The sequence below is a fragment of the Gorilla gorilla genome, chromosome 10 (genome assembly GCF_029281585.2).
Source record: "Gorilla gorilla gorilla isolate KB3781 chromosome 10, NHGRI_mGorGor1-v2.1_pri, whole genome shotgun sequence".
In the NCBI taxonomy this organism is placed as follows: Eukaryota; Metazoa; Chordata; class Mammalia; order Primates; family Hominidae; genus Gorilla; species Gorilla gorilla.
In genome coordinates this window covers 49,238,587-49,252,820 of record NC_073234.2, presented here as the reverse complement: position 1 = coordinate 49,252,820, position 14,234 = coordinate 49,238,587, and the positions used below count along the sequence as shown (strand labels likewise).

Sequence of the window (14,234 nt, the reverse complement as noted above, 5' to 3'; positions counted from 1 at the left end):
ACTGCAACCTCGGCCTCCCGGGTTCAAGCAATTCTGCTTCAGCCTCCCGAGTAGCTGGGACTACAGGCGTGTGCCACCATGGCCAGCTAATTTTTTTGGTGTGTATTTTTAGTAGAGACAGGGTGTCATCATGTTTGCCAGGCTGGTCTCGAACTCCTGACCTCAGGTGATCTGCCTGCCTTGGCCTCCCAAAGTGCTGGGATTACAGGCCTGAGCCACTGTGCCCGGCCAACACAAAGCTTTGTTCTTGTTGGATTAAGGCTCACTCAAAGAGGGAAACTCTTCCATGCACATCCAGGTAACCTGCACCTCTGTACCCCCTGGGATGTTGGTCAAGCTATGGCTTGGCCTCCAAACGCACTTGTGGCTGACCATTCGTTGCTCCTCCCTCCTGCTGTGCGCTCACCTCTTGGCCTCTGCAGCGCCCTTTGCTGTCCTTGCTTCCTCTGTTGTCGATCAGTCTAGGTGTTCTTTGGATTTAGTGGAGCTTCTGTCTCTCCTCTGGGTCTCTCATTTTAAAGTCTAGCTTGAGCGTCTTCACATGGTGCTAGGTCCCAAGAAGTTAGTTGATGACCTTCTGCTATAATATGACCAATGGTCAAAGCAGGTCACAAGGCCAGTCCAGATTCAAGGAGAGGGAACATAGACTGCCCACCCCTACACCCCTGCCCCCTGTTTTTTTTTTTTTTTTGAGATGGAATCTTACTCTGTCACCTAGGCTGGAGTGCAGTGGTGTGATCTCCGCTCACTGCAACCTCCGCCTTCTGGGCTCAAGCGATCCTCCTGCCTCAGCCTCTGGAGTAGCTGGGACTACAGGCATGTGCCATCACACCCACTTAATTAAAATTTTTTTTTGTAGAAATGGGGTGTCGCTATGTTGCCCAGGCTGTTCTTGAACTCCTGGGCTCAAGTGATCCACGCTCCTTGGTCTCCCTCCGGCTGGATATTACGATCCATATCGCAGGGGGTCGGGCGCCCCCCGCAATGCGGGGAGTAACATCTCCCCCCTCTCCCCCACTGGATATTACGATCCACATCGCAGGGGGGCGGGCGCCCCCCGCGATTCGGGGAGTAATATCACCCCCCTCTCCCCCGCTGGATATTATGATCCACGGTGGTCCCATAGCGTGTTTACGTTTGTCAGTAATGTCTTCTCCGCCTCTGGAAATTACCAACTATATCACAGACGGGTGTATATCCTCTGCAGTATTTGCAGTAATAGCATCCTGTTCCCCCTGGATATTAAGAACAATATCACAAGAGTGTTTCTACCCCCAGTGGCATTGGGTGTTGTATCATCCTCTCCCACGTTGAAATTAGGAACAATATCACTGGAGGCGTGTCCACCCCATGCAATATTGAAAGTAATGTCATCCTCTTCTCTCCTGGATCATGGGAACAATATCACTGGGGTGGTGTACATTTTCTGCGGTATTGGGAGTAACATCATCCTCTCTGCCTTGGAATATTAAGGACAATATCACAGGGGGGCTGTACACACCCTGCACTGTTAAGAAGAATATTATCCTCTCCCGTCCTGCATATTAGGAAAAATATCACAGAGTGGGTGTACACCTCCTGCGATATGGGGGGTAGTATCATCTTCTCTTCTTCTGGATAGTAGGAACAATATCACACGGGTTTGTACACTTTCTGTGATATTGGGAGTAATATCAACCTCTCCGCCTTTGAATGTTAAGAACAATGTCACAGAATGGATGTACACCCCCGGCGATATTGGGAGTAATATCAGCCTCTCCTCTCCATGGATATTGGGAATAATATCCCATGGTGGGTGTACACCTCCTGCTGTATGGGGAGTCTTATCGTCCTCTCCCTTCCTGGCTATTAGGAATAATATCACAGGGTGGCTGTACACAGCCTGCAATATTGGGAGTAATATCACCCTCTCCCCCTCCGGATATTAGGAACAATACCACAGAAGGGGTGTACACTTCCTGCGATACTGGGAGTAATAGCATTCTCTTCCGTGAATATTAGAAGCAATATCACCGGGTGGATGTACACCCACTGCTATATTGGGAGTAATGTCATACTCCACCCCCTGGATATTATATTCGGGTCAATATCACCGGGTGGGTGTACACCTACTGCGATATTGAAAGTAATACCATGCTCTCTCCCTCCCTGGACATCAGGAACAATATCACAGGTGGGTGTACACCCACTGTGGTATTAGGAGTAATATTAGTATTAATTATTACTCATTTATTATTAACATTAATATTAATTACCAATATTAATATTAAGAAATGATAAAAAGTTTTTGGATTATTAACATTAATAGTAATTATTAGGAGCTAATATTACTGTTTTCTGATGAATAAGATCAGTACCAGTTATTAATATCAGGTGTTATTAATAATTAATATTAATAATTTATTGTTATCGTCAGTATAACTATTGAATATTATCATTATTATCGGTAGTGATTTTAAAAATTATATTATCAGTTATTAATATTGATAATTTATATCAATTAATAATTGATATTATTAATTGCGATAGTAATATTGCGACGTTCCTCACAATATTGCAGAAAATGTACACCCCCCTGTGATGTTGTTCCTAATAGCCAGGGGTAGACGACGACATTACTGCAAATATCGCACTGGGTGTACATCCCTTCTGTGATCTTATTGCTAATATCCAGGCGGGGAGAGGACGGTATTAATCCCAATAATCCAGAAGGTGTAGACCTCCCCTGTGATATTGTCCCTAATGTCCAAAGGTGGAGAGGAAGATATATCTCCCAATTTCGCAGGGGTCGTACACCACTCCTGTGATATTGTTCCTGATGTCCGGGGTAGAGAAAATGACATGACTCACAATATGGCAGGGGGTGAACACCCCCTCCATGATATTGTTCCTAATATTCAGGGGGGAAGAGTATGATATTGCTCCCAATATCCCAGGGGGTGTATAGTATCCCGACCTGTGATAGGCTCCGCCACGATGCGGGGAGTACTATCACCCCCCTCTCTTTCCCTGGATATTATGATACACATCGCAGGGGGGCGGGCGACCCCCGCGATGCGGGGAGAAATATCACCCCCCCCCGGATATTACGAGCCACATTGCAGGGGGGTGGACACTCCCAGTGATGCAGGGAGTAATATCTACCCCCCTTCCCCATGGATAGTACGAGCCACATCGCTGGGGTGTGGACACTCCCCACTGATGCGCAGAGTGATATCAACCCCCGTCCCTCCCTGCACGTTAGCAGCCACTGTGGACACACAGTGTATTTACAATATTTCCAGTAAGATCATCTTTTCTATTGAACCTTATGAACAAGATCACAGAGGGGTGTACACCTCCTGCGATATTGGGAGTAATATCATTCTCTCCTCCACTGCATACTGGGAACAATATCACAGGGGCGTGTATTCCCCCTTCCATATGGGAGTCATATGATACTTGCCGTCCATATATTAAGAACAATACCAAAGCGGGGATGGACACTTTGACGATATTGGGAGTAACATCATTCTCTCTACCCCTGGATATTAGTAGCAATATCACAGGGGGATGTACATTTCTTGTGATATAGAGAGTAGTAGTATTTTCTTCCCCGCTGGATATTAAAAACAATACCACAAGGGGCATCAAACCATCTGCCAAATTTGAAGGAATGTTATCCTCTCCCCCGCCCCCGCCCCCGGATATTAGAGACAATAACACAGGGGTAACGTACACCCACTGCTTTATTGGGAGAAGTATCATCCTCTCCCTTCTTGGATATTAGGAGCAATATCACAGTGTGCGTGTACGCCTGTCGCGAAATTCAATGGAATGTCATCCTGTGCCTCCCTGGATATGACGAACAATGTCACGGGGGATGTACAACTTCTGAGATATTGGGAGTGATATCATCCTCTCCCCTCTGGAAGTTAGGGACAATATCACAGGGGTAGTGTACACCCTCTGTGATGTTGGGACTAATATCATCCTCCCGTCCCCTGGATATTAAAAACCATGTCACAAGGGGCGTGTACACACACTTCGATATTGGTATTAATACCATCCTCTCCCTCTTTGGATATTCGGTGCAATATGTCAGGTGAGGTATACACCACCTGCAATATTGGAAGTAATATTATTTTCTCCCCCCCGGATATTAGAAACAATATCACAGGGGGTGTGAACAAACCCTGCAGTATTTGGAGTAATATCATAGTCTCCCCTCATGAATATTAAGAACAATATCGTAGGGGGGACGTACACCCCATTTGATATTTGATATCATCCTCTTCCCCCCTGGATATTGGAACAATATCAGGAAGGGATGTACAGACCCTGCGACATTTGCTGTCATCTAATTGTCTCTCCCCTAGATATTAGGAAAAATGTAACCGGGGATGTGAACACCCCTGCGATATTGGGAGAAGTATTATCCTCTCCCCGCTTGCATATTAGGAACAATATCACGGGGGGGGGGGGGTGTACTGCCTCTGCGATATTGGGAGTAAAATTATCCTCTCTTCCCTTGGATATTAGGAAGGGTATCAGAGGGGGAGGGTGTACATTCCCTGTGATATTCAACGTAATCTTAGCCTCTCCCTCCCAGGGTATTCAGAACAATATTACAGGAGGGGTGTACACCCTTTGCGATATTGAGAGTCATATCATCCTCTTTCGCTCTGGATATTAGGAACAATATCACAGGGTTGTGTACACCCCCTGCGATATCGGGAGTAATATCATCCTCTCTCCGTCTGGATATTAGGAAGAGTATCACAGGCTGTGTACACCACCTGCAATATTGGGAGTAGTATCCTCTCTCCCTCTGGATATGAGGAAGAGTTTCACAAGGATGTGTGTACCTCCTGCGATATTGGGAGTAATATCATCCTGTCGCCCTCTGGATATTAAGAAGAGTATCACAGGGGTGTGTACACTCCCTGCAACATGAGTAGTAATATCATCCTGTGTCCTCTGGATGTTAAAAACCAAATCACTGGGGTTGTACACCTGCTGCGATATTGGGAGTAATATCTTCCTCTCTCTGCCTGGATATTAGAAGTAATATCACGGGTGGTTTACATCCCCTGCGATATTGGGAGTAATATCATCCTCTCTCCCCCTGGATATTAGGAACAACATCACAGGGGGGTGTCCACCTCCTGGGATATTGGTGTAAAACCCCCTGTGATATTAGGAGCAATATCATCCTCTCGCCCTCTGGATATTAGGAACAGTATCACGGGGTGGGGGGTGTACATCTGTGCGATATTGAAAGTAATATCCTCTCCTCCACGGTTTTTAGAAACGAAATCACAGTGGGTTGTACAGCTGGTGTGATATTGGTAGTGATATCATTCCCTCCTTCCCTGGATATTAGGAACAACATTACAAGGGGTTTGTATACTACCTGCGATATTTGGAGTAATATGATTCTTTGCCCACCTGGATATTAGGAACAACATCATGGCGTGGGGGTCGTGGAAAACCCCGGCTATTTTGAAAGTATCATCCTCTTTTTCCCTGGATACTATGAACAATATCACAGGAGGGATGTACACCTTCTGCGATATTGGGAGTAATGTTATCCTCTCCCGCCCTGAATATTTAGAAAAATATCACAGTGGGGTGTACACCCTGGTGATATTGGGAGTAATATCATCCTCTCCACCCAGGAAATTACTAACAAGGTCACGGGGGGTTGTGTACTACCCCTGCGATATTGGGAGTAATGTCGTCCTCCCCAAACTTGGATGTTAGCAACAAGATAACAGAGGGGGTGTACACACCCTGTGATATTGGAAGTAATATGATCCTCTCCCCCCCGATACTGGGAAAAACATCACAGCGCGGGTATACATTTCCTACGCTGTTGGGAGTAATATCATTCTTTTCCTCTCTGGATATCAGGAACAATATCACAGGGGTGGTGTACACTTCCTTCGATATGGGGAGTAATATCATCCTCTCCCCGTTGGGATATTAGGAACAATATCCCAGGGGGGTGTCCACCCTCTGCGATATTGGGAGTAATATCATCCTCTGTTTCCTTGGATATTAGACACAATATCACAAAAAGGTGTACACCCCCTGCGATATTGGGAGTAATATCATACTCTCCTTCCCTGGATATTAGAAAACAATATCATCGGGGTGAACACCCCCTGCGATAATGGGAGTAATATTTTCTTTCTTTTTTTTTTTTTTGAGGTAGAGTTTCACTCTTGTTGCCCAGGCTGGAGTGCAATGGCACAATCTCGGCTCACTGCAACCTCTGCCTCCCGTATTCAAGCGATTCTCCTGTCTCAGCCTTCTGAGTAGCTGGGATTACAGGCATGCGCTACCGCGCCCAGCTTTTTTTTTTTGTATTTTTAGTAGAGACAGTGTTTCTCCATATTGGTCAGGCTGGTCTTGAACTCCCGACCTCAGGTGATCCACCCACTTCGGCCCCCCAAAGTGCTGGGATTACAGGCATGAGTGACCGCGCCCAGCCACCACTTAGCATTTTCATTTTACATTTGTTGAAGTTATAGATTGATACACACATTGATTGCTGCTTTATTACATACACTTGCATATACATAAAATGGGAAGTAGAAAAGAATAAAATGGGCACAGTATCCCTAAAGTTTCGCATTCTGAGACATTTTAAAAATATTTGCTTTTTAGAAATTTGTTTCAATTAAGAAACTATGGTATACACACACAATGAAGTATTATTCAGCCTAAAAAGGAATAGAATCCTCTCCACTGCAGAAAAAAATGGATGAGATTGCAGGTCTGTATATTAAGTGAAATAAGCCAGGCACAGCATGACAAATATTACATGTCCTCACTTATACGTAGGAACAAAAAAGAAAATCTTGGCCAGGTGTGGTGGCTCAGGCCTGTAATCCCAGCACTTTGGGAGGCCGAGTCGCACGGATCACTTGAGGCCAGGAGTTCGAGACCCTCCTGGCCAACATAGTGAAACCCCGTCTCTACTAAAAACACAAAAAATTAGCCGGGTGTGGTGACGTGTGCCTGTAGTCTCAGCTAATCGGAAGGCTGAGGCCCAAGAAGCACTTGAACTCGGGAGGCGGAGGTTGCAGTGAGCCCGGATTGTGCCTGTATACTCCAACCTGGGCAACAGAAAGAGACTCCATCGCACACCTACACACAAAAGGAAACTCAGGAAGGTGGAGAGTATAAAGGGGGTTAGCAGACGCTAGGAAGAAAAGGGGTGGGATGGGGAATGAAGAGAAGTGGATAATTGGGTCCCAAAATACAGAAAGATGGAGTAAGTGAGTTCTAGTGTTTGATAGTACAGTATGAAAATTTAACTCACAATAATTTCTTGCATATTTCCAGACGCTTTGGTAAGAAGCTTCCTAACTTTCTCATTATGCTGGTTTTTAAGCTCTTCTCTTTCTGCTCTTGAAATCATGCTGTTTTTTTGTTTTTTTTTGTTTTGAGATGGAGTTTCGCTCTTGTTGCCCAGGCTGGAGTGTAATGGTGCAATCTTGGCTCACCACAACCTCTGCCTCCTGGGTTCAAGCGATTCTCCTGCCTCCACCTCCCGAGTAGCTGGGATTACAGGCATGCGCCAGCACGCCCAGCTAATGTTGTATTTTTAGTAGAGACGGGGGTTTCTCCCTGTCGGTCAGGCTGGTCTTGAACTCCTGACCTCAGGTGATCCGCCCACCTTGGCCTCCCAAAGTGCTGGGATTACAGGCGTGAGCAACTGTGCTCAGCCCATGCTGTATCTTTATCTGTTGTCTCTTGCTGTTTGTTTGTTTTTGAGCCCAGAAATAGCTTCTCACCTATATGTTCAAATGATTTTTAACATGAGTGCTAAGAAAGTTCATTGGTGGAAAAGCAGCCTTTTCAAGAAATGGTGTTGGAGAAACTTGATCTCCACATGCAGAAGAATGAAGGTGGACCCTATGTCACACCAGGTGCAAAAATTAACACAAACTGGATCAAAGACCTAACCCCAAGTGCTAAAAGTATAATATGCCTAAAAGAAAACATTGGCCACACTTTCATGACATCAGATTGGGCAATGCTTTCTGGGATGTGACACCAAAAGCATAGGCAACAAAAGAAAATTAGATTCCTTGGATTACATCTGAATGACAGACACTTTTGTGCATCAAAAAACACTGTGAACTGAGTGAAAAGATAACCCATGGATTAGGAAAAATATTTGCAAATCATATATCTGAAAAGAGGCTGATATCCCTCATATATAAAGAACAGCCAAAACTAAACAACAAGAAACCCAAAGCATCCCATTAACAATGGTCAGAAGATTCGAGTAGACGTGTCCCTAAAGAAGATATAGCAATGGCCAATAAACATCTAAAGTGATGTTCAAATCACTAATCATAGGGAAGCACAAATCAAACCAATAATGTGATACCACACATTAGGATGGATATGATAAACAAACAAGCATTGGTGAAACTAGAGGGAAGTAGGAATGCTCGAATGTGATTGGAGGGAATGTAAAACCATGAAGGAACAGGGAAAATAGTATGGCGTGTACTGGAAAAATTAGAAACAGAATCATCAGATGTTCCCGCAGTTGCACTTGTGGGTTCCTACCAAAAAGAATTAGAAGCCAGGAGTGGAAGAGATATTTGTACACCCATATTCATAGCAGCATTATTCACAACAGCCAAAATGTGGAAGCAACCCAAGGGTTCGTGGACAGATGAATGAAAAAACACGCTGCAGTGCATTCATACAATGGAAGACTATTCAGCCTTAAAAAGGCAGGCACTTCTGGCCGGTGCGGTGGCTCACACCTGTAATCCCAGCATCTTGGAAGACCGAGGTGGGAGGATCACCTGAGGTCAGGAGTTCAAGACCAGCCTGGCCATCTTGGTGAAACCCCGTCTCTACTGAAAATGCAAAAAATTAGACGAGCATGGTGGCGTGTGCCTATAGTCCCAGCTACTCGGGAGGCTGAGGTACAAGAATCGCTTGAACCTGGGAGGCGGAGGTTGCAGTGAGCCCAGATTGTGGCACTGCATTCCAGCCTGTGTGACAGAGTGAGACTCCATGTAAACACAAAATGAAACAAAATAAAATAAAGCCAAAAAAAAAAAAAAACCAAAAAACAAAACAGACAGGCACTTCTGACACAGGCTGCAACATGGATGAACCTTGAAGACATTATCGTCAGTCAAATGAATAAATCCTAAAAGGATAAACACGACCAGACTCAGTGGCTTGCACCTGTAACCCCAGCACTTTGGGAGGCTGAGGCAGGCAGATCACTTAAGGTCAGGAGTTCGAGACCAGCCTGGCCAATATGGTGAAAGCTTGTCTCTATTAAAAATACAAAAATTAGCTGGGTGTGGTGGCACACGCCTGTAATCCCAGCTACTCGGGAGACTGAGACACAAGAATCGCTTGAACTTGTGGAGGTTGCAGTGAGCTGAGATCACGACACTGCACTCCAGCCTGGGCGACAGAGAAAGACTGTCTCCAAAAAAAATAAATAAATAAATAAATAAACACGGTATGATTCCACTTATATCAAGGGTCTAGAGTAGTTAAACTCATAGAGTTGCAAACTAGAATGGTCGCCCCCAGGGGTGGGCGAGAGAGAGGAATGGAGAGTTTGGTTAATGGATGCAATTTCCATTTTGAAAGATAAAACAGTTCTGGAGATGATGGCGGTGATGGTTGCTAAACAATGTGAATGTACTTAATGTCATTAAACTGTAAACTGAAAAATAGTGGAACTTGTAAATGTTTATACTGGCCATTCTATATGAAATAATATATATTTATAATTTTTAATATTTATATGTGGTATATTTTCCCATAATGAAAGATTAAAATTAAAGCAGTTGGATCTTTAAAAAGAAAAGAAAGAAGTGAATAATACACACCAGCTTTCTCCTGATTAGAGGAAGAGCCCCAAAGCTTCTATGGACACTCACTTTTCTCTTCTTCTTCTTGCATTATTATGAGGAAATCCTTAGAGGTTGGGGAACTTGGGCGACTTTGGCTAATGAGGAGCTCTGTGCCTTGAGCCCCCCAGGCCATAGAATAGTAAATAGTCTGTGCCTCCAGCCCTGCAGTGTGAGGTTCCAGTCCTGTGGGCTCCACACCCGTCACCTGTATCAGGAGGCTCATGTCTCACCCTGTCTTCTTGCCAGCCTTGAGGACGGAGTCTGAGCCTCCATTGTGCACCATGCAGGGAGGACAGTGGACCTGTTCTCCGTGGTCATGGCCCAGCAGAGGGGAAGGGCAGTTCAGTGAGTGCTGAGGGACGGCTGGGAGCCTTGTTTTGTATCCTCATCCTCAGGAAAAAAACAGGAGAGTGCGGTGGGCAGATGGGAGGAGACCAACGTGCAAACTGTTGGCTCAGCAGACTGTGGAGTTTCTGTTCTTGGTTATGGTGTGTGTGTGGGGGGGGTGTCTCAGAAATCTTATTCAAAATTTTGCTTTCCTCCCCCACTGGTTGTCCTTTTCATAGACATCTCACCCATGATAGCAGGGAATGAGTCCCTCTAAACTATTCCCTAAGAACAATAAAAAGATTATGAAGGTGATGATGAGGATAAAGAGGATGATGACAGACACCATGGCATCATGAACCGTCACTGAGGGCTTCCTAAAGGCCAGGCTCTGAGCTCTGTGGTCTGTGCAGCTTGTTTCATTTCCTCTGCATAGTCTCCCAGTTATTAGTGCACGTTTCATTATTATTTTACAGACTAGAAAAGGAGCAACGCATTTTCATATAACTTGTACCAGATCATGAAGTCAAAAAGGGTGAAGTCCAGTTTGAACCAGGCAGCCTAAGTCCAGACACATGGCATTTGGCCAGTCCTCTCCCTGCATCCAACCTGCCCTCTCAAATCCTTGTCACTCAGGCCGATGCCCCTGCTCACTGTGCCCTTCCCTTTGGGGGTTCCTTGTAGACCACAGCTAGACCAGTGGGTGCCACAATCACTGTGTCAAGTATAGAAAGGGCAGCTGAGATCACATCAAAGATTCCAGAAAGAATTGGCACAGGATCATTCGGGATGCATCTCTCCCTTGCCCCTGTTCCTGGCTTTCCTTACAGCTCTCGACTTCCTCAAAGGAGTCATAAATTCGGAGTTCGGCTTCTGTTCCTGTTGAGGAAGCTGGAAACCGTTTCAAAAATGCTCCTCAGATGTACCTGTGGTTAAGACCTCTGAGCTCTGCTTAAACCTTTTTGAAGCTGGGAGCGGCGGCTCACGCCTGTAATCCCAGCACTTTGGGAGGCTGAGGCAGGCGAATCACAAGTTCATGTGTTCGAGACCAGCCTGGCCAACATGGTGAAACCCCGTCTCTACTAAAAATAGAAAAAAATTAGTCGGGCATAGTGGAGGGCGCCTGTAATTTCAGCTACTCAGCAGGTTGAGGCAGGAGAATAGCTTCAACCTGGGATGCGGAGGTTGCAATGAGCTGAGATCACTCCACTGCACTTCCAGCCTGGGCAACAGAATGGGACTCTGTCTCAAAAAAACAAAAACAAAAACAAAAACAAAAACAAAAAAAAACCCCACAACTTTTTGAGAGTTGGAAGACCATGAAGTATAGTATCTGGGACTTAGAGTCTGGCCATTAATTTTGAATACCACCCTTTCTACTTATCTGTATGGCAAGAGGTGAGATGTCCATCCTCTGAGACTCAGTACTCTCATCTGAGTTGATTTCTAGTTGATCCAATGGAAGTGAGCGATGATTAAACCGATCGTGGGCGCCCGCTGCATGATCTCTATGATGGATGCATAAAGTAAAGGTAAAGTGAATTTTAGGTACATTCGTTAATATTTTAAGCTCAAACTCCATACAATTCAATGGAAATATCCCCTGACCTGAAGTTCTGGTTTCCCTGCATTCCAGACAGGACATTTTATTTTGTCCTTATCTCAGTGAGTACTGAGTATTGTGAGAGGAACAAGTGAGTCTCTTTTGCTTCTGACTCCCCAGAGCCTACATCTTGCTTGGCACATAGGAGACAGCAAAAGTAAACATCTATGTGAATTATTGAATTGACACTTCCTTGGTTCACAAAAATTGGCTGTCACCAGTGTGACTTCGACTTACGTGATTCTTTTTGTTTTTTGTTTTTTGAGACGGAGTTTTGCTCTTGTTGCCCAGGCTGGAGTGCAGTGATGTGATCTCAGCTCACCGTAGCCTCTGCCTCCCAGGTTCAAGCCATTCTCCTGCCTCAGCCTCCTGAGTAGCTGGGACTACAGGTGCGCGCCGCCATACCAGGCGAAGTTTTTGTATTTTTAGTAGAGGCGGGGTTTCACCATGTTGGCCAGGATGGTCTTGATCTCATGACCTCATGATCTGCCCTCCTCGGCCTCCCAAAGGGCTGGGATTACAGGCGTGAGCCACCGTGTTTGGCCAAACTTTCTGATGAAAACTCTAAGTCCACCTAAGCTAAGGACAGGAGTTATAGCTTACATGAATTTTAAAACAAGACCCACCGATTTGAGTAAGCAATTACTCTCTTGGAGGAGAAAAGTCAGAAAACATAATGATGAAATCACTAGGACCTAACTGGCATGTGGAAGTATTTTCTGCTTATGAACTATCAACTTTAAGTTCATTTCCAGATGGCATGGTCTCAGCTGTTATACAGTGTTTATAAATGTTCTAAATCAAGGGAATTTGTATCAATCTATTAGAATAAAAAATATTTGAATTCTTAATTTCCTTTAGTTAGGATAACCTTTTTCTTAAAGTGAAGAGAATGGTTTTATTACATATTTTTCTTTGGAAAAGATAGGCTGTATTTTCTAGCAATTATGAATTTGTTATATATGATGATCTGGTTCTTGGAACATTCTTGAATCTAGTGTCTCTAAGGCAGGTGTGTACAGCAAGAAGTGAATAACACAGAATCAATGATGAAAGCATTATAAGACAATTGATTTTGTCAGAACTGCAAAATATTCCTGAGTGTGGATTGCACTGGAATCTGAAAACATTGCTTGTGAATTGCTTGTATCCAAAATGCAGACACAATGCTGGGTGTTGGTTTACTTGTTTCTGATTTCTCAACGCTCTTTTCTAGGCAAAAGTTGTCCAAACTATACAGACCCACAGAATCTAACAGATGTCTCTATATTCCTCCTCCTAGAACCCTCAGAGGATCCAGAACTGCAGCCCGTCCTCGCTGGACTGTTCCTGTCCATGTGCCTGGTCACGGTGCTGGGGAACCTGCTCATCATCCGGCCATGAGCCCTGACTGACTCCCACCTCCACACCCCCATGTACTTCCTCTCCAACCTGTCCTTGCCTGACATCAGTTTCACCTCCACCACGGTCCCCCAGATGATTGTGGACATCCAGTCTCACAGCAGAGTCATCTCCTATGCAGGCTGCCTGACTCAGAAGTCTCTCTTTGCCGTTTTTGGAGGCATGGAAGAGAGACATGCTCCTGAGTGTGATGGCCTATGACCGGTTTGTAGCCATCTGTCACCCTCTATATCATTCAGCCATCATGAACCCGTGTTTCCGTGGCTTCCTAGTTTTGCTTTTTTTTTTTCTCAGTCTTTGAGACTCCCAGCTGCACAACTTGATTGCCTTACTAATGACCTGCTTCAAGGAGGTGGAAATTCCTAATTTCTTCTGTGACCCTTCTCAACTCCCCCATCTTGCGGTTGTGACACCTTCATCAATAACATAATCATGTATTTCCCTGCTGCCATATTTGGTTTTCTTCCCATCTCGGGGACCCTTTTCTCTTACTATAAAATTGTTTCCTCCATTCTGAGGGTTTCATCATCAGGTGGGAAGTATAAAGCCTTCTCCACCTGTGGGTCTCACCTGTCAGTTGTTTGCTGATTTTATGGAACAGGCATTGGAGGGTACCTCAGTTCAGATGTGTCATCTTCCCCCAGAAAGGGTGCAGTGGCTGCAGTGATGTACACGGTGGTCACCTCCATGCTTAACCCCTTTATCTACAGCCTGGGAAACAGGAATATTAAAAGTGTCTTGCGGCGGCTGCACGGCAGCACAGTCTAATCTCAATATCTTCTTATCTGTTCCATTCCTTTTGTAGTGTGGGTTAAAAAAGGCAGCAAGGTCAAATAAGAATGATATCACAGGGTGAACACCCACTGTGATATTAGGAGTAATACCTCCCTAGGATATAAAATATACTGTCACAGAGTATACACACATGCGGTACACCCACTGTGATATTAGAAGCAGTATGTCCCTTAAATATTATGAAAAATGTCACAGGGTGTGCACACTGTGTG

General features: G+C 44.9%; 1 protein-coding gene across 1 annotated transcript in view; it reads left to right on the top strand.

Annotated features, from left to right (window-relative positions):
• Positions 1 to 13,789, top strand: part of SMIM41 (small integral membrane protein 41) — a 28,408-nt gene extending 14,619 nt beyond the window's left edge. Inside the window, exon 3 of the mRNA XM_031001025.2 lies at positions 13,109 to 13,789. The gene's annotated coding sequence lies outside the window, so the exon portion shown is untranslated. The remainder of the gene's footprint in view (positions 1 to 13,108) is intronic.
• Positions 13,790 to 14,234: the final 445 nt, after the last annotated feature.